Source organism: Mobula hypostoma, chromosome 20 (assembly GCF_963921235.1).
Source record: "Mobula hypostoma chromosome 20, sMobHyp1.1, whole genome shotgun sequence".
Classification (NCBI taxonomy): domain Eukaryota; kingdom Metazoa; phylum Chordata; class Chondrichthyes; order Myliobatiformes; family Myliobatidae; genus Mobula; species Mobula hypostoma.
The window spans coordinates 26,703,804-26,725,308 of record NC_086116.1 but is presented as its reverse complement, the minus strand read 5'-3'; the positions used below and the strand labels follow the sequence as shown (position 1 = coordinate 26,725,308).

Sequence of the window (21,505 nt, the reverse complement as noted above, 5' to 3'; positions counted from 1 at the left end):
CAATATAATGATTTCCCGAGCCACTTTATTTACACTTATTCAAACTCCTTGATGATATAAAATATTTATCATTGACTAAAGCCTCGGGTTTGGTCGCTAGCAGCTCAGGGAGATCTAGGTATGGGACTCTCGTTACAGATCCTAACCTTATAAAACATCCCAACACGCTGGGGGCCGGAGACGAGCTTCGTGATGACAATGACTTGTAACACCCATTTAAAGAGAAAGGAATCAGAGAGGGCCTGGCTGTAGAACGAGAGAGTGACTCCAGGTGTGCACCGGAGAGAGCCTGGTGCCCGTGGATGGCGACACACACACACACACACAAACACTTCAAGAGAGGCGGCACTACCGCACCGGCCGTGTTACAATATCACATCCGTCCACCAGCTGTCGTTGAGAGCCCCTTGTTAACAGCTCCCAGTCGAGAGACAGCTCCAGACCCCCAGACGTGGTCGGCGACAGAGTCTTTTCAGTCAGTTTCGGCTTGTTCCGAGCGGCCCCGAGGGACGGCGTTGATCCAAAGTTTGCAAGGTGTTTCGGAAAGGCTCCCGCCAGTAACGCTGTTCCGGGCTGCAGCGCAGAATTCAAGCCTCTCTCAGCATCTGACGCAGCTGCCTCTTAAAGCGAGGAATAATATTCCAATTCCCGAGCACGCCCACAAAATTCGCCGCCGGTAAGCCTGGAAAAGATTATTTTAAACTATTTAATTTCCTAGCAATTTAACGCCCTTTTATTATTCACTGGGCATTAAATGTGCTCTGTTCGAAATTAAATAAGAAAGACGCTGGAAACTCTTCAGCGGGTTAGGCAGCATCTGTGGAAAAAGAACCAGGGTCAGCGTTTCAGAGTGAAGATGGTACTCCGCTCCGAACGTCGTTAGGCGGACTCATAATTTGCAAGTGGGGACATCGCTGAGATTCCATAAAATGCCTCAGTAGTAGAGCCATAACTTTATAAATGGAATATTTTGCGCCTAATCGTTGTATAACGGGGCATACACGAGCGACACAAGGTATGAGGAGATTCAAAATATAAAGTTTTGTATCTTAATACAGTGGATTAAATGAGATACTGTATGTATCAATGCGCGGGTCACAGCATTCTGACGGTGACGCTTCAGATCTATGCCAGGCTGTATGTACAGCCCAAGACTGATCTGACAAATGTTCTCCCATTCGGCCACCATGATTCCAGCTATTTGTCCTGTTGTAAATACTCACCTGTCACTTCGCTCCAGATTAGGCCCTTTTTGTGGAATAAAAATAGTGTTTTCTTCGAATATCCCATACCAGGTGGTAATGGAGTCCCATGATACCATTTGCACTATTGCTCGCCATGCATCGGCAGAGATACTTTCGCCGAGGGCAAGTTAATGTCATCTATAACAAGAAAGATCAGGTTTAATATTGCTGGCATACGTCGTGAAATTTGTTGTCTCTGCGGCAGCGGTACAATGCAATTTGTAATAAGAAAGAAAAAAAAGCCGTGAATTACAGTAAGTATGTATGTAAATAAAAGTAGCGAGGTAGTGTTCATGGGTTCAATGTCCATTCAGAAATCGGATGGCAGAGGGCAAAAAGCTGTTCTTGAATCGTTGAGTGCGTGCCTTCAGGCTTCTATACCTCTATCCTGATGGTAGCAATGAAAAGATGGCACGTCCAGGGAGATGGGGGTCATTAATCTTGGATGCCGCATTTTTGAGGCATCGCTCCTTGAAGATGCCCATGATGGTGCTGACTAAATTTACAACTCTCTCCTATCACTCCTAAAATGCTTTAAAGTACTGTAGTTTCAGTCTGGATTGCACTAGACAGAACAATCATCAGCTACATTCTCAATTCTTCATTCCCGTCGCGCCAGGTTCACCCAATTTCAATGGGATTAGAACTAAAGCAACCATTACAATAAAAATACCTGTATACCTTTCATCAAAAATGCTAGTACTCTGGGTACTCCATGTTGCAGGCAGTATATACAGTACAGAGGTATATCTCTGAAAATGGAGCAAGTGAGATATTCAGTGTCCCTGACCTTGTTTATGGGTTACTGGGGGGTCACCAGATGATTGACTGATCACCATGTCCACTACCTAATGGAGCCAAAAAAGGTTAGAAGCTCCAAGGGACTGATGTTTATGCATGTTGCTCGGGCAACATGTCATCATGAGGAATTGTGCAGTTGCCTGAAGTCGGTTGTGCTCAAAAATTGTACTCAACCTGTAGCTTTTCTCTGTAGCAGACTGCAGGAATTCCTGGCTAAATGATTTGCTTGGGTAAAAATATTGATCATTTGAATAAGCTTGCTGTCTTTCATTGGATCAGCCTGAAGATTATAGATGAGAATGTCCTGTATATAATCAGGACGACAGGTAATTTCGCAGTCCATAGAATTGCTCTTTCATACGCATGAAATAATGTAGCACATGGTTCAGCTAGAACTGATTAAAAGATGTTCAGATGGGATGTGGACACATATCTGTTTGTATCTTAAGTCAGCCAGCACAGAGAAATAATGCTTTGAAAGGATCAGTATTTCACTGATGACCATGGACGGTAAGGACATAAAGTGATCATGGAACCATTCACTAATGTGGCAGGTTAGCATCTTGCTGCCAATTTCACAAGCGGTACTGACTGTAGATGGATTGGTGATGAGGTAACATAAATAAGCAGTGGCAATGCACTTTTTCTTCATTAAGAGGAGGGAGAAAAATATAATTGAACAGTGAGTTAACTCACTCCCAGCCAATTGTCACCTTTCAGTTAGAGCATATGTCAGCAAGGAAATCTTAATAGTGCAGATCAACTCTAAACAGGAGAAAAGATTTCTGAAATAAGTAAAGAGAAAATTCATGACATTTTTCAGAAGTGAGATACTGTATTCACTTCCACTCTTCATAGGCTTAGAGCAAACAGAATTTCAGATTCTGACCATCCTCGCAATATGAAAACACCAAATGCAATCAAGTTAAATGGTTTTGCACAAGCATATCTAAAACCATCTCTGTAAATGCCTTACAATACAGTACAATCTGTACTTCAGTGTAGTAGCTAAATTAGTAGATTGGCAGCCAGAGTCCAGGCTCTTCAACTAGAGATTTGTGCTCGAATATCACTTTGGCGATTGTAAATTAAAATTATTCAATAATTTAGAAATTTAAACAAGTCTCAGTAATAGGGACCCTGAAAATATCAGATTGCCATGAAAATCCATATGATTTACTGATGTCCATCAGGAAAGGAAATCTGCCATTCTAACCCAATCTAGTTTCGCACAGCCACTAATATTGGCGATGCTTAACTGCCCCTCCCCCACCTTCTTACTCTAGCTCCTCATTGTATTTTCTCCAGTCCTGATGAAGGGTCTCAGCCTAAAAATTCAACTGTACACTTTTCTATAGATGTTGCCTGGCCCGCCGAGTTCCTCCTGTATTTTGTGTGTGTTTCTTGGATTTCTGACATCTACAGATTTTCTCTGTTTGTGCTTGGACTCTTAACTGCCTCTGCAATTCAGGACACAGTCAGCAATAGAGAGTAAATGCCAGTATTGCCAATAACATCTACAGCCGGTGAATGAATAATAAGAATTTCACCAGCCCGGTCGACCTATAATAAGTTCTGCAAATTAAGCACTTGATGTACAGTCATCAACATTATGTGATGTGACATATGTCATGGATGATCATTGACTTTTGACCATAATTGTCAAAATAAGCTTCACTATCAATATCAATATCAATGTAACGAACACAATGTAAGCCAATGTAACCCAGTAGTAAAAGTGTCATAAAAAGATAGTTAGGAGTAAAGTTTTGAAGAAGTTTCTGAAAGCAGAGTTAAAACTGATGGCTTTTTTTTGAAAATTGGGAGCTTTATAAAGGAGAAATGACTGCTGGAGGCTTAACTGATGGTGGAATGAAAGGACTGCTAGACTTTTCTGTAATGAGAGAGCTATGGATAGTGGTGAACCAAAGTGCATACTAAGGTCTAGAATAGACTCAGCCTCTCAATACAAATGAAGGTCAAAGGAAATATCACAAACAGTAATACTAGAAATGGAACTCCTACAATTGAGCACTGAGTGCTCAGCATAAGGCCTTTAAATACAGACTTTCCATGGAGGAATGTGGCAGGTAGTAATTGGCAGTCTGTGTCTTAAAGGGACAGCAGCATCTAACCATATTCCAGGGAACTGGAGCACTGAAACTTGGATGTTTGCCGCTGTTCAGTCGGGGCCATGCCACTTAACTAATTACTCCGATGTTAAATGAAGCAGTGTTTGTGAAGGGCAGTGAGGGGCTGTGAACTTTATGAAAGAGAGCTTTCCTGAACAGTATGTCATGTGCACAAGATGAAGAAGGAATTGTCGGATGCCTTTGCATTGCTAAAAATGAAGTGGGAAATGTCAAGGTGGGGGAAGCATCTCGGAAATATTGATCATTGTGGAACAAGGTTAAAACAAGTTTTGGAGAAGCAACAGCGATAATTAGAGAAGGGGTAATTTCAACACATTGAGGAGAGAACTGGCCAAAGTATATTAGAGCTAAAGTTGACAAATATAAGAGTATATATGGATGGTATGGTAGCCTAACGGTTGCTTTATAGTGCCAATGGTCATGGATGGGGGTTCGACTCCTGCTGGTTTCTGTAAGGAGTATGTAAGTTCTCCCACCTGGGATTCCTCTGGGTGCTCCAGTTTCTTGGGCGCCATGGTAGTGCAATGGTTATTATAGCTCAGGGCATCAGAGATCAGAGTTCAATCCTGGTGTTCTCTGTAAGTAGTCTCTGTTTATCCTCCCCATGGCATGTGTGTGTTTTCTCTGGATGTTCTGGTTTCCTCCCACAGTCAAAGACAGTGCTCATTGTGGATTGTCTTGTCATTAGGTTCGGGATAAATTAAGGTTGTCAGGGGATGATGGGCACTGCAGCCTGATTGGTTGGAAGGGCCTATTCTGCAGCAACACACAAAACACTGCAGGTCAGGCAGCATCTATGAATAAAGAGGCGATGTTTGGGCCGAGACCCTTCTTCATCACATAAATAAATGCAATGGATTATATTGAAAAAATTGTTCGGGTATAGGCCAGATACATTTCTACAAAGACAACTTTGAAACGATTCCAACTTATGACACACTAAATGAAAAAACAAACGGGAGCAAAAGGATAGACATCATACTGCAGAGAGCCTATAAAATATAGATATGAAGCCATCAAGAAAATAAGGGTGTTAAGTACATTCTGGAAGAATAGATTGTCAGCAAATGTAAAAAGGAATCCAAAAGCCTTCTGTAATCATATTGAGAGTAACAAAGAGTAATGAGGTCTCTTCGCATTAAAAAAAATGTTATATTAACAGAGAGAAGGAGAGAGGAGGAGAGAGAGAGGGAGAGGGACAGAGAGAGAGAGAGAGAGAGAGAACAGGGAGAGAGAAAAAGAGAAGGAGAGAGAGAAAGAGAGAAGACTTGACTGAAGTTCTAAGTGAGTGGCTTGCATTACTGTCTAACAAGTAAAAGACTCCATCAAGTTATATAGAGATTCTAGTTGAGGTAAAATCTATAAAGGGGAAGTTATTAGTATGTAGCGATAAATTACCCAACTCAGATGGGCTGTATCCAAGCTTGAGAAATACAGTAAGTGAGTGTAAAAACTACAGAGATGCTAGTCACAATGTTTCACTTCTTAGACTCGAGGGTGGTGTCAGATTGCTGACTGCAAATGTTACAACTTGTTCTTCAAACAATACAAGGTCAATTAGATAACAACATGGCATTAGACAATAACATGATTAAGACAACCAGAATTTTGATCAATAGCTGTTTTTTTGGGATTGAATGGAAGTATTCAATGGAATTTATTTATTATTGTGCATTTTAGGGCCATTGCTGCCTTTGAGAGGTTCTGTCTCATGTTGTACACCTCCAAATGATTCTAATTCTTGATCAGAGGGACTAAGCACAAAGACAAAAATGCTAAAACTATTTGACTGGTTCCTAATAAAGTAACATGCCCATTTCCAAGCACTGCATTTTAAGAAGACTTGACAGCTTTAGAGAGATTATTTACCAGAAGGCTTTCACAGTCGAGGGATTGAACTCTCATGGATAAACTAGACAAGTTATGGTCATTTCCATTAGAGTTGGAAAGGTTTGAAGAACAGTTGACTGAGAAATTTAAAGTCAAGAAGGGTTTGGGTAGATTATATTAAAAGAGACCAATTCCAATGATCAAAGTGAACAGATTTAATGTATTTAATATAGGAAGCATTTTTTTACAAAACACGACTAGGATTTGGAGTCACTGATGGGGTAATGGAAACAGCTACAGCATTAGCTTTTTCCAGGGATTAGATATGTGTGAGAGGGATACTTTGTAGGGATAAGGGGAATGTGCTTAAAGTGGGACAAACTATTTTGTTTTACAAAAATGTTGGTGCTTATATGATGAACCAAATGGGTTCCTACGGTACTCAATATTTTAAAACTGTTTAAAAGGATTGAGGATGAGGTGTGGGATTGAAAATGATTGCAGAGGTCAAAATTAGTGGCATCATGAATTGATCTGCAGAGAATGACTAGGAGTAAGAACTATGCGACAACTGAAGGGAAGGGTTGAAACAGTGAAGCATAAAGTACAGGTAGGATACTTCTGAATGGATTAATGTTAGTTCAAGTTAGATTTAGAGTATCATAGACATTGGAGTTTGTGGTGCCTTTCAGTGTTGCGATGTGTAAAGATTCAGAAATCCAAAGATTGAAAGTACTTTTATTATTACAATATGTATGTAACATACAACCCTGAGATTTGTCTTCCTGCAGTCAACCACGAAACAAAGAAACACCATAGAATCTGTTCAAACAACTGACACACACAAAAAAAGAACAAATGGTGCAAACAGCAAAACATGAGCGAATAAGACACAGAATATTAAACATCAAACTGCAGAGTCCTTGAAACAGTTCAGTGGGAAGTAATAAAAAGGTAAGTGCTGATAAGGTATTGGTTACAGATTTGAAACTCAGGTCAAGGTCACACACAACAATTAAGGCTGTAAATCATCTCATTCAGTCAGGTAGAAATGTATTGGACAAGGTACAGAATATTTGGTGGGAGCAAAGTAAGGGTTTGGATCTGCTTACTATTCTTCTTGGACAATTCTAACATTATGATTAAACATATTAGTGATATCTTTTAAATTTCAATAGTTCAAATAATATTTACAGTGTTAGAACTAAGGACCACTATTTTATTACAAACTTATGTTCTTAATTTTGTTATTATTTTATTTATGGAATTCATAGTTTTTAGAAATTAAAGGGCATTCACGATATTTATATTTCTGGGAAAATGTTATTAGAGCCATGATGAAATTTGCAAATTACAAAATGACAGATTATCAGTTAAACTGAAAGCAAGCTCCATCATTTAGCGAGAAAGATTATCATGCATTTCATTTCACAATTGTAAGTATATTTATTTGTTCTATATTTATTAAAATTTACCAACACAGATGACAACTAGTTAATGTACACAATTCAAGAAGATAACTTTAATAAAAATGCTCTGTAAACAATGGATTATCATTCTCTTATTCCCTTCAGCAAATGCCTGAATGTAAGTCCAAAAATAAGAGTAAGTTTGCCTATTTTTATGCAAATGAGAATCCGCCAGGAGTTGATTCAATGGGTAAGCTTATTATTAATAAGATGCCAATGATGTGGTTTCCCTCGAGGCTGCATCTTTGCATTCTGTTTTTTAACAACACAGAGCCTTTTCCCATGTCTCTGACAAACTCGTCATTCTTTGAGATGCTGCTTCATCCAATCATTTAATGCCTACAGGGAGGTAAATTGCAGTACAGGGTATTGAGGCAGAAGTGATTTTAAACAGATGATCAAGATATGATAAGAAGCACAGAATATTAAAAAATATATTGAACTTTGAATATTTTATACTCAATACCATTTTTGGTTTTAATATAATTTTATGGCAGCATTATAATTTCTTTGTGCAATTTGATATAGACAGAAACAATGTTTCAAATTAAAAATAAGATTAATAGTTTGATTGTCATTTCAACAATCATTTTGCATAAGGTAGTTAAACGCAGCACATGCCAGTCTGAGCAAACCATAATAATATTTTACTGACAATTTCCTTTCCACAATCAAGCTACCCAGACCAAGACCAGAAAATACACAGCCTGCAAGAAGGCCAGTGAAAATTTTCGTCCAGCTTGATTGTGGATGAGTGTCCATTCTATCCTTGAGCATGGAACCTCTGTTGTAAATCTGTCTCTGGGGCATTTTGTCCTTGACCAAAATCATTCTGTCCTTATCCAAGAGTAATAATTTCCCAGTACTTGGCAAACCTTCAAAACCCTTATCAGAAAGCTCATGAATTTCTAGGAAATTCATGTTTGCAGATGACACAAAGGTTGGTGGTGTTGTAGATAGTGTAGAGGATTGTCAAAGATTGCAGAGAGACATTGATAGGATGCAGAAGTGGGCTGAGAAGTGGCAGATGGAGTTCAACCTGGAGAAGTGTGAGGTGGTACACTTTGGAAGGACAAACTCCAAGGCAGAGTACAAAGTAAATGGCAGGATACTTGATAGTGTGGAAGAGCAGAGGGATCTGGGGGTACATGTCCACAGATCCCTGAAAGTTGCCTCACAGGTGGATAAGGTAGTTAAGAAAGCTTATGGGGTGTTAGCTTTCATAAGTCGAGGGATAGAGTTTAAGAGTCGCGATGTAATGATGCAGCTCTATAAAACTCTGGTTAGGCCACACTTGGAGTACTGTGTCCAGTTCTGGTCACTTCACTATAGGAAGGATGTGGAAGCATTGGAAAGGGTACAGAGGAGATTTACCAGGATGCTGCCTGGTTTAGAAAGTATGCATTATGATTAGAGATTAAGGGAGCTAGGGCTTCACTCTTTGGAGAGAAGGAGGATGAGAGGAGACATGATAGAGGTGTACAAGATAATAAGAGGAATAGAGCACCTCTTCCCCAGGGCACCACTGCTCAATACAAGAGGACGTGGCTTTAAGGTAAGGGGTGGGAAGTTCAAGGGGGATATTAGAGGAAGGTTTTTTACTCAGAGAGTGGTTGGTGTGTGGAATGCACTGCCTGAGTCAGTGGTGGAGGCAGATATACTAGTGAAGTTTAAGAGACTACTAGACAGGCATATGGAGGAATTTAAGGTAGGGGGTTATATGGGAGGCAGGGTTTGAGGGTTGGCATAACATTGTGGGCCGAAGGGCCTGTACTGTGCTGTACTATTCTACGTTCTATGTTCTATGAGATCCATTTTTGTGTTGTCTATTATTTATTAAAAATAATTGGTAAATGAATTAGTAGAATCAGGTGATATAGTTTGATAAACTTTCTATTTCCATATTAGGGTAATGACAGTACATCACAGGTAAAAAACCCTCCCAAACATTGAGTACATCTTCATGAAACATTGCCGTAGAAAAGTACCATTCATCATCAAAGATCCTCACCACCCAGGGCATGTTCTTTTCTCACTGCTGCCACCAGGTAGATGGTACAGGTGCCTCAGGACTTGCACAAACCAGGTCGAGAACAGTTACTGCTCCTCTACCATCAGGTTCTTGAACAAAAGGGGAAAACTACACTCATTTAAGGATTCTTTTACCTTATTTCATTTTCATTATCTATTGCTATTTGTTTATTATCTGCATTTTCACAGTTCGTCCACAGTTCCTGGTGTTTACAGTTTACAGATCCTGTTTACAGCTACTTTTCTGTAGATTTGCTAAGTATGCCACAGAAAAAGAAAAGAATCTCAAGGTTGTATGCGTTGACAAGTATGTACTCAGATAATACATTTTACTTTGAATTTTGAGACATGCTGAGCATTTCCACCATTTGTTTTATACTCTAAATGAATATTGTGGTGTATGGGGTGTCTAGGGAGGGGTAGCACCTCTAATGGGGGGCCTGCTGTGCCCTTTTTCAGGGCAGCTCATCCCACCTTTGGTCCTGACCTGGCGCTCCGCTCTCACCTGTGGCTCCAAGTAGCTGCAACTTGCACAGCGGCCACACCCAGGTAAACCGTCTCGGCAGATGGGCCAAACCAGGTGAAGGTTGCCGACGGGTCTTCGACCCTTAGTGAGGTAGGGGATCTGTCTGTCCCAGCGTGTGAAGTCTGGCCCTGGCAGATTGAGCGGAGGAGACCGATTAATGGTCTAATGGTCAAGAAGGCAAGCCAGCTGGCATTTGTGGAGCGCTAAGAGCATGACAAGCCACTTAGACGTCCTGGTCATCCACTGCAGGAGGTGGTGATCTCTTTAAACACACCCGGCAGAAGGCACAGGAAAACCACTGCTGTAACCTGCCGAGAACATGATTTCCCAATATGTCAGAGCGGCATGGAGGGAAATCGTCCACCAACTGGAAATTCCAGATGCGACCTAACGATGAAATGAATATTACCTTCTGTAGTATAAATATTGACAATTATATGCAAAGAGTGCTTAGGGGTAGCTTCACCTGACTCAGTACTTAACAGGGTAATGACTTCTCAATTTAATTTCATTAAGTATTCTGTTTACACCATAAGCATTAAATAAAATTCAGTAAGAGAGAAGGATTTTGTAATTGAACTTACATCAGACTGCCGTAAATGTTCTAATTTAAATTGTATGACTTTGACTGGTACCTTAAAATTTTCTGCAGTACGAATGAGGTGAAAAATATTGAGTAGCTCCAGTTTAATAAATTGTTTATCTTTATTGGCTCACTATGGATCCAGATTTGAATATTTATATCTACAACAACTCAGCACTTTAAATCACAAGAAGGATCTAAATATATTCTATCAGTGCTAATATCCTCCAAGAAAACCATAGCCTTGTTGATGGGTTGAAGGCTTGTGTGCCTCAAAGACCTGGAGAGCTATCATAGCTGGAGTCAGGGCTTTATGCAACACACATAAAAATTGCTGGTGAATGCAGCAGGCCAGGCAGCATCTATAGGAAGAGGTACAGTCAACGTTTCTGGCCGAGACCCTTCATCAGAACTAACTGAAAGAAGAGGTAGTACGAGTTTTGAAAGGGGGAGGGGGAGGGGGATATCTGAAATGATAGGAGAAGACAGGAGGGGGAGGGATGAAGATAAGAGCTGGAAAGTTGATTGGCAAAAGGGATATGAGAGGATGATGGGACGGGAGGCCTAGGGAGAAAGAAGAGGGGGAGGGGGGAAAAAGCCCAGAGGATGGGCAAGGGGTTTAGTGAGAGGGACAGAGGGAGAAAAAGAGAGAGCGAAAAAATATATAATAATAATAAATAAATAACGGATGGGGTACGAAGGGGAGGTGGGGCATTAATGGAAGTTAGAGAAGTCAATGTTCATGCCATCAAGTTGGAGGCTACCCAGACGGAATATAAGGTGTTGTTCTTCCAACCTGAGTGTGGACCCAGATGGAATATAAGGTGTTGTTCCTCCAACCTGATGGCATGAACATTGACTTCTCTAACTTCCATTAATGCCCCACCTCCCCTTCGTATCCCATCCATTATTTATTTATTATTATTATGTATATATATTTTTTCTCTCTCTTTTTCTCCCTCTGTCCCTCTCACTATACCCCTTGCCCATCCTCTGGGCTTCCCCCCTTCCCCTTTCTTTCTCCCTAGGCCTCCCGTCCCATGATCCTCTCATATCCCTTTTGCCAATCAAATTTCCAGCTCTTAGCTTCATCCCTCCCCATCCTGTCTTCTCCTATCATTTCGGATCTCCCGCTCCCCCTCCCACTTTCAAATCTCTTACTGTCTCTTCTTTCAGTTAGTCCTGGCAAAGGGTCTCAACCCGAAACGTCGACTGCACCTCTTCCTATAGATGCTGCCTGCCCTGTTGCGTTCACCAGCAATTTTTATGTGTGTGGCTTAAAATTCCAGCATCTGCAGATTTCCTCATGTCAGAGCTTTATGCTTTGGTCCTTGGTAGCATCACCTATGTCAAACAGGTCAAAGGGTAGAGGCCAGACTCAGAGTGGTCCACCAGTCCACCAGCTTCAGAGGTTCAGTTTGGGGCTAACAACCCTGACTGTTACAGAAACAGTAATGAAGATTCCCTCTACACGTGAGTGCAACAGAATTCCTGATACACCACCAGGGACTTGTATGACTGACTGTAGTGAAAACCGAGAGGAAGCCAGTAACATGATGAAGGAAGCTCTGAACACTGCCAGAGTTGGAGGACCTTCATTGCTGCCCTAAACACCAGCGGTGTAATGGGCAAATAAGTAAGTGCTAATATGAGATTATATCAGCACTTTCAAAAACACTGAAACATTTTCTCGTATTAGAACTTTTGAAGCTCCATCTTTATTTAATAGATGTGCCAAAACACTGTACAAGGGGCCTTTTCTGGTTGGCTGCCAGTGACTAGCACAGTATATATTAATGATCTGGATGATGGAACTGATAGATTTGTGGCCAACTTTGCAGATAATACAAATATAGGTGGAGGGGCAGAGAAAGCAGGATGACTGCAGAAGGAGTGGACAGATTAGGGGAATGGGCAAAGAAGTAGCAGATGGAATTCAGCATATGGAGATGTATGGGCTTGCACTTTGTTAGAAGGAATAAAGGTATAGGCTATCTTTAAACAGTTCAGAAATCAGAAAATCAGAGACGCAAGACTTCCTAATGGTTAACTTGTTGGTTGCAATGCTAAGGCTTTATAAGGCATTGGTCAGACCTCATTTGGAGTACTGTGAACAGTTTGGATACAAATATCTAAGAAAGTATTGGAGAGGGTCTAGAAGAGCATTTGATGGCTCTGAGTCTGCACTCACTGGAATTTAGAAGAATGAGGGGGAATCTTAATGAAATATACCAAATATTGAAAGGCCTACATATGTCAGGGGTTCCCAACCTTTCTCAAGCCAAGGACCAATACCATTAAGTGAGGGGTCCATGGACCTTAGATTGGGAGACGCTGGCCTAGATAGAGGGGGACATGGAGTGGATGGTACAAAGAGTTGGAGAGTCTAGGACCAGAAGGCACAATCTCAGAATACAAAGATGTCCCTTTAGAATAGAGATGAGGAGGATTTTTTTTTAGCCAGAATATGGTGAATCTGTGGAATTCACTGCCACAGAAGAATGCGGAGGCAAAATCATTAGGTATATTTAAAATGGTAGTTGTTAGGATCTTGATTAGTTAAAGGGCTTCAAAGATTACAGGGAGAAAGCAGGAAAAGGGAGTTGAGAGGGAAAATTAATCTGCCATGATAAAATGGCAGAGCAGACTCAATGAGCCAAACAGCCTAATCTGCTCTTAAGTCATATGGTCTTATAACAATTAGGTAAGTGAATGGATTTCAGAGTACTAACTGATGAAGTTCTGGAAATTGTGTTGAGTAGAAAATTAGTTCATCTTTGTGCCTTAAAGATATCTTCAACTAAATGAACTGATGACAAACAAAAAACAAGGAACACATCATTGCTTAAATAATGCATCAATTGTTTACATTACCGTGTGTAACAGTTTTATGCACATATATGTAGCTAGGGTGCCTAAGACTTCTTCACAGTACTGTAGTAATTTTACATATTGCACTGTACCGCTGCCACAAAAAAAAGAACAAATCTCATGACATATGTGAGTGATGATAAACCTGATTCTGATATGGGTCTCTATTGTGGGCTGAGTGGGGCGGGGGCAGGAAGAGGGGAACCATGGTTGGGAATAGGGAAGGGAGAGGGGAGGGAGCAGGAAAAACCAGAGAGACAGTGTGTAGTAATCAATAAACCAATTGGAATCAAATAACCTTTCCCGATGTCTCAAGTCAGGGTGTGTCTGCACCCACACTACTCCCCGCTGTTGGCACTCCTTCTCTGCCAACTGTCCCACACGCCAACCATGGCACTCGACCCTCTTCAGTCCCAATATCCTTTGCTCCCATCAAGTTTACAAACTCGCTCTCTGTTCCACATTGACAAATACAGTAACATGCAAAAGTCTTAGACACTCTAGCTACATATATGTGCCTAAGACTCTTGCACAGTACTGTAAGTGTATATCATTTGTCAATGCTAGTAAACAGTGATCTAAAATATTTATCATAAAAATAAGTATATAAACAGGGTCTGTTTAGAATGAGTGATGGCATTAAACGTTGAATGCACTATCCAGGAAACCTCATTTTCAAGCTACATTGATAAAGCAAATGTTAACCTTAAGGAGGCAATTTTCTTTTGAATTCAACAGGTTTCTAATGCAATTAAATCTATCTGATTGCTGGACTAAGCAGTTACTTGCAAAAGCAGTCACAGTCGCTTCTGGAACAACAAAATAGCAATATAGATAAAAGGAGCGAGCAAGCACATTAAGCTGTACTCCATATGCACAGTCATCATCTCTGTTGAAAATTGACACTGTAACTAGGTTTAAGGCAAAACAAGTCAGCACTATCAGTGGAACTTAACTACCTCTCTGAAAGAGTGATATCTCCTTTTTGGATGTTCCAGGATTTGCCATATGCAGGCACTCCTTTGCATGGAAATTTAAAATAGACTGTACTCGAACTGGTATCTATTATGACAATGTTTTATCTTTAGATAGTAAGGTTGCAAGTAGGTTTCATTATTATATAAGTGTCCAGAAAAAGAAAAATAAAGCAATTAATGAACTACAGCATATTTTCTAGAAAAAAATTAACTTTCTTGCTGAATAATAAACATGAGAATGTCTGCAGATGCTGGAAATCTGTAGCAACACACACAAAATGCTGGAGGAACTCAAAAGATCAGGCAGCATCTATGAAAATGGGAACAGTCGACGTTTCAGGATGAGACCCTTCATTGCGACTGTAAAGGAAGGGGGAAGGAGCCATAGGCTTCGTCCACTATTGAGCTTGCTGCCATAAAGAAATTTCTAGGCAGACAAGTACAAAGCAACTGAAGAAAGAGCACAGAGACAGCAGTTTCCAACACATCTTGTGCGTGTGGCTTCTTGCGAAAGAAGTTTGAGGAAACTATAAAACTGGGGAATGGTGAAAGAAGCACTTACATTCATGTATTCACTGCTTCAGGACTTCCCAATATTTATACAGCTAAGTGGCATACTTTGAAGCACTAGTCAATCTAGCAATGAAGGAAAGAGAGCAATCAATTTGCACACAAATCCCACAAAAGAAAGGGGAATGATGATCTACTTCTTAATCATGTCGCATTGATACATCGCTAAATTTTGGTCAGCAGCTATGCAGCTGATTTTGTCTGCTTCCCTATTTTTTTAGTTAGAACCAGGTTTAATATCACAGGCGTATGTTGTGAAATTTGTTGTCTTTGCAGCAGCAGTGCAATGCGATACATAATGACAGAGAAAAAAACTGTGAATTACAGTAAATTAAACAAGTCCGAAAATAGAAATAACAAAGTAATGAGGTAGTGCTCATGGGTTCAATGTCCATTCAGAAATTGGATGGCAGAGGGGAAGAAGCTGTTACTGAAACATTGAATGTGTGCCTTCAGGCTTCTGTACCTCTTTCCAAATGGTACCAATGAGAACAATGCATGACCTGGGTAATGGAGGTCCTTTTCAGGCATCAGGAGAGTTCAAGCAATAATTTATATTTTTGCTAGACAGAAGAAGGCAGATTAATTTACTGGTTCATCGGAAAGATGGAACCTCCAACAATATGCCAGCCAAGTGAAGGATTTCTGTTTTTTGACCTCTTGCCCTTGGAATAGGAACTGAACCCACAATCACCTGGCTTAAAGACAAGATGACTGCACACTGGGTGACAAATGACGCAAATTATTAAATATTTAATTATTTAAAATGCCTTAGATGGAATGCCCACAAAATGATGCAAGATGAGGATACATCTTATAGAACTGTCTTCAGTCTGAAAAACAGTTCTGTGAGATGAAATAGAAAATTCAGTTCATAAATATAACTGATAGAAAACCATTATGTGTATGAACTTTGAGGTGGCCAATGGAAAAATACCCAAAGTATAAGGAACATTTCTCTTTCCCTACATCATGATATACGTGTAATATATACTATGCTCTTTTGAATTTTGAAAAATGGGATATATTTTAGTGATTAATATACTTTAAGTATTAAGGAATTGGTTAACCTATTTCAGTAATCGACAAACAACAGGAATTCTGCAGATGCTGGAAATTCAAGCAACACACATAAAAGTTGCTGGTGAACGCAGCAGGCCAGGCAGCATCTCTAGGAGGAGGTGCAGTCGACGTTTCGGGCCGAGACGTCGACTGCACCTCTTCCTAGAGATGCTGCCTGGCCTGCTGCGTTCACCAGCAACTTTGATGTATATTTATTTATGTACTTGTTTAGTGATACAGCACGGAATAGGCCCTTATTGCCCTTTGAGCCACGCCGCCTGAGAAAACCTCGACAACCCAATATAACCCAAACCTAATCATGGGACATTTGGTGGCACATGGAGATACGTCCCTGCCAAAGGAGGTGTAAGGCACTCCTTCCCTCAGCTAGCTTTCAGGTCACTCTAGGGCAAGGCGTAGCGCCTGCTTAGCCCCTCGAACAGGGTCATGTGAAGCCATGGTCGTATGAGCAGCTGGTGCATATCACAAACCCTGGTTATGCGATCTCTGACTCCAGTCAGACAATCTCTGAAGAGTATTGATAACGGCTAGGGTCACCCAACATGTAAAGACACTGCCCAGAAGAAGGCACTGGCAAGTCACTTCTGTCGAAAAATTTGCTAAGAACAATCAGAGTCATGAGACCATGATCACCTATGTCATACAACACGGCACATAATAATGATGGTGATGACTCACGGGACAACTTACAATGACCGATTAATCTACCCAGTACATCTTTGGTCTGCGGGAGGGAACTGGAGGCCCTAGAGGAAACCCATGCATTCCACAGGGAGGACGTATAGGGACTCCTTATAGAATGGCACCAGAATTGAATTCTCAACTCCAGAATGCCCCAGCTGTAATAGCATCATACTAAGTGTCTAAGTGATTAAGTGCTCATTTTGACACTTCTTAAATGCTGTCAATGAATCTGCTTCCCCCACTCTCTCAGTATGAGTATTCCAGGTACTCACTCCTCTTTGGGTGGTAATGGTTCCCTCTAAACCTCTTACCCTTCAGCCTGTATCTGTGCTCTCTACTGTTCTCTGTCATTGATGTGGGGAGTAGTTCACTGAAGCACAACACTCATAATTTTATATATCTCAATCATATACCTTCTTAATCCCTCCTGCTCCAGGGAAACAAACCTAACTTCTCCGCTCTGCTCTCATAACTCTCTCCCAGGCAACTTTCGGCTGAATCTCTGGTCTGCAGTCTCTTTCATCATTATCCTGCTGAATCTCGTCTGTGTCCCCGAACGTTTATGTATTTGTTTGTTTGTTCATTGAGATGCAGCATGGAGTAGGCCCTTCCAGCCCTTCGCTACCCCGGATTTAGCCCTAGCCTAACCACGGGACAATTGACAATGACTAATTAACCTACCAACTGGTGGGTCTTTGAACTGTGGGAGGAAACTGGAGCACCTGGAGGAAACCCACATGGTTGCAGGAGAATTTCCAAGCTCCTTACAGGCAGTGGCAGGAATAGAACCCAGGTCAATGGTATTGTAAAACATTGTGCTAACTACTATGCCACCTCTTATGTTTATTCTTTAACAAAGCCAAACTTGTATGGGTAAAAAATGCTAGAAATATTTTATGGATTTACAGAAGGGCTTCAGTAGATGACATTTTACTCGGGACTCTCTAGCCTACCAAGGACATGTGTATATCCCATTCACCAATGTCACTTCCAGTTCCAGGTGAACCACCCGCATTGCACACTGGGAACTGAAGTTCTTTATTATGTACACACATATTAACACTTCTTCCCTGTTTAAAGAAAATAACACAATAGTATGTCCTCATAAATCTACAAGGAACAATAATGCCTTCCAACAAAGATATTTACATTAACTTCAATTGTAGTGAGCAAATACAGTCCCTTATTCACTCATCCATCTCTGTGGTGGCTTAATAATCCCTTTTGGATTGCTGTTTGTTTCCACAGGTGTCTTGCTTTCACTTGCTACATTAATGCCAGTGCTCATTTGAGAGCTTTGATCTTGGTGTTCATTTTTTTCACATCCTTCTGCCAAGATTCCATCTGTTTGTCTCTGTTCTTGTTCTTGCTTTGTGATCGTAATTCACTACACATGCTTCATAAAGGAGCCCTGGACTACATCCATGTGATCAGCAAGTCTTTGCACAAGTTCCAGCTGATTCTGTCTTAATTCACAGATTTACCTGGGCTCCAGTGTCAAACTTCAATGGAATTACTGTCTTATTCACAGTCAGTGGAATGATCCATTCTGTTTTACCAACTCCAGCGGTCTGCAGAGAATCTACAAAGACTTCTTCTATTTCCTCAGCAATGTATGCACTTTTCTCTTGGTAGCTTTGCAGAACTTAGCAAAATGATTCCTCTTCCTACAATTATTGCAGGAGTTTTCACAAGCAGGACACTTCTTTGGGATGTGCCTACCTCCAAATTTGTTGCAGTTACTTTTTGATCTTACCTCTTTGCTAAGCTGTTGCTTTTGGAAACATCTTGTGCTCTGCCCCACTGTGTTTACAGCATGCACTTTTGTTTCTGCTCTGTGCAGCTCTTTAGCTTGTGTTCTTGTGGTCTCCACTGCCCTATACATATTCACAGCTTTTTCTAGTGCTAGATCATTTTCTTGGAGCAATCTTTCTCTGAGTCTGTTCCCTGTGATTCTGCAGAGTATACTGCCTTTAACTGGCGAGTCCCTCAAATCTCCAAACTCACAGGACTTATTCAATGTGTGAATCTCAGCCAAGTGTTGGTCAAAGCTAACAAATTGTTTCTGTTTCACAGGAAAATAATTTATATCTTTCAAATGTGATGTTTTTACTTGTGACAAAACGCTCCTCAAATTTTGTCATCAGAGTGTCCAATTTAGAGTCTGTCTCATCAAGTTGAAATCTGTTGTAGATGTCCAAAGCCTCCTCACAAAGTGCTGCAAAGCAACCAAGAGAAAGGTGCATACTTTGCTGAGGCCAGGTTACTGGAATCATTTAAGGTGGAGGTTGATAAGTTCTTGATTAGTCAGGGTGTGAATGGTTATGGGGATAAGGTAGGAGAATAGGGTGCAGAGGGAAATGAATCAGTCATGATGAGATGGCAGAGCAAACTTGATGGGGCAAATTGCCTAATTGTGCTTCCATGTCTGATGGTCTTATATAAATTTTGTCAGTCACTACACTTTCCACGGTTCTATTTGATCCTAGGAGAATGGTTTCCACCAGAACTTGGCCTCCTCCAGGAATCCAAGAGAACAAATCTTGGCAATCGTAGTGTAATGCAACTTCTGCAAGGCTGCAGCTGCCTGAATTTTCAGAGCTGCCATTGAGACATAAAATTGATGTTCGTGAGCTGTGTAATTAATTATGTGATGTCATTTACTCTCACTGTGTTTCTTTGTTAGTCTACAGCTCCCTTCATTGAGTTTTAGTGATGCTCAAAATGAGACCTATTCTTTCTGATTTCTTCTGAATTTAATCTGTTCAATTGGCTTAACCTCCCTCAGTATTTATATATTTGTATTGATAATTGAAACAAAAATACACCTGGAAGAATAATTTGGTTTTAAGCAGGCAGTAAAAATGATTTAACAATGTGTAATGATGTACTATCTGAGTGCACTAGTCTCTATATTGTAACTGAGAAAACCAGTCTGACTGATTTCCATTTCACTAATGTTAAATAGAAACGTCAATGCCTTTGGACTGAAAGCTCCTTGGACCAAGACATGATAATGACATTAATATGCCTTCAATATTTGGCCTCTTATCGCTTGTTTCAATCTAATGCTCATTGTAAAAGGATGATTAGTCTTGCAACTGCTCTTCTACTGTTTTCAACCTATTCTCTAAAAACCCAGTGTCATTTTCATCCATCTCGATGTATTGCAGTGTCAATGGATACCATTACCAAATCTTTCACTCCATTTCCTTGGTCAGAATGTATGATCTAGTGGCAGCAATAGAGAACTTTTCTTAGTCAGTTCAGTTGAGGCTGTAGATGTCAACTTTAGGAATTTATTTATTTATTTATTTATTGAGATGCAATATGGAATAGACCCTTCGAGCTGTGCTGCCCAGCAAACCCCTGAAGTAATCGCAGCCTAATCACGGGACAATTTTCAATGACCTAACAACTGGTACTTCTTTGGATTGTAGGAGGAAACCGGAGAACCCAGAGGAAACCCACACACTCACGGGAATAATGTACAAACTCCTGACAGGCAGCAGTAGGAACTGAATCTGGATCTCCTGTATGGTAAAGCTTGTGCTAACCGCTATGCTACTGTGCTACCCATGGCTAGCAATCAAGAATAAATTCAAATTTTCATTATTAAGTTTGCAGTTAAGTATCCTGCTGTTAAAACTATGCTCCAACATGTAACATTGGTTTACTGATTTATCAGCAACGCATAATTTTCATGTTACTAAATTTATAGTTTCCCTTTTCAGTGCATAATGGATTAATTGCTCATATCTTGTAGTTTTAATAAAGCAACTGGGAAAGTCCACTTCTTTGTTTCTTTAATTTCCACGGTTTGCAAATGGCTTTGCTGGCAGAGATCAAACAGTAAAAAGCACTTGTCAAAGTCCTGTTTCAATATTTGTTGAGCATGTCGTGTTTACCTCTTATACTGACTATTCCAATGGAGCCTAATATAAGCTCAAGGAATAACATCTCAGCCTACATCTTGGTACATACAGCTTCTCAGCTTTCAAACATTGAATTTAACAATTTCAGATAACCACCCTCTCCAGTTTGTCTCTGCAGTAACTCGTTTGAATGAAAAATCATCAGCCTCAAACATTAACTCTGTCTTTCACTCTCCACAGATGCTACCTGACCTGCTGAATATTTCCATCATTCTCGGATTATATTTTGGACAGTTAAGAAAGAAAAGAGATGTTAAAGAATATAATGTGAGAAAATACAAATTGTCTACTTGGATAGGAAAAATGAAATAAAAGCAAGATATTTAAGTGATGATTGACTGCGGAGTTCTTAGATACACAGGGATCTAGAAACTGGGTGCCAGATTTGCTAAAAGCTACTGGAGTAAATAATTGAGAAAGCTAAAGGAATGTTAATGCTTATTTTTAGAGGAATTGAATACAAAACTAAGGAACAAAGTTACAAAGGGTTTTGGTGAGATAGTATCATGTTCAATATTAATCTTTTTTAAGGAAGTTGTTAATGCGTTTGGGTCAGCTCAGAGAAACTTCACTGGACCAATACCTGGAAAGGGTGTAATGTTCTATAAAGTAAAAATTGGAAAGGCCAGACGTACTGTACATTCACTGGAGTTCAGAGGTGTGAGGGGACATGGTTGAAATATGTAAGATCCTGAGTGATTCTGACACAGAGTGGATGTGGAGAAGATGTTTCTTTCCATGGGAGAAT

The 21,505-nt window shown here is 40.4% G+C and overlaps 1 long non-coding RNA gene across 1 annotated transcript; it reads left to right on the top strand.

Annotated features, from left to right (window-relative positions):
* Positions 1–393: 393 nt before the first annotated feature.
* LOC134359400 (uncharacterized) lies at positions 394–21,070 on the top strand. Its single transcript, XR_010021102.1, has 3 exons — positions 394–676; positions 20,263–20,448; positions 20,938–21,070. It is a non-coding gene; the product is annotated as an uncharacterized LOC134359400 (long non-coding RNA).
* Positions 21,071–21,505: the final 435 nt, after the last annotated feature.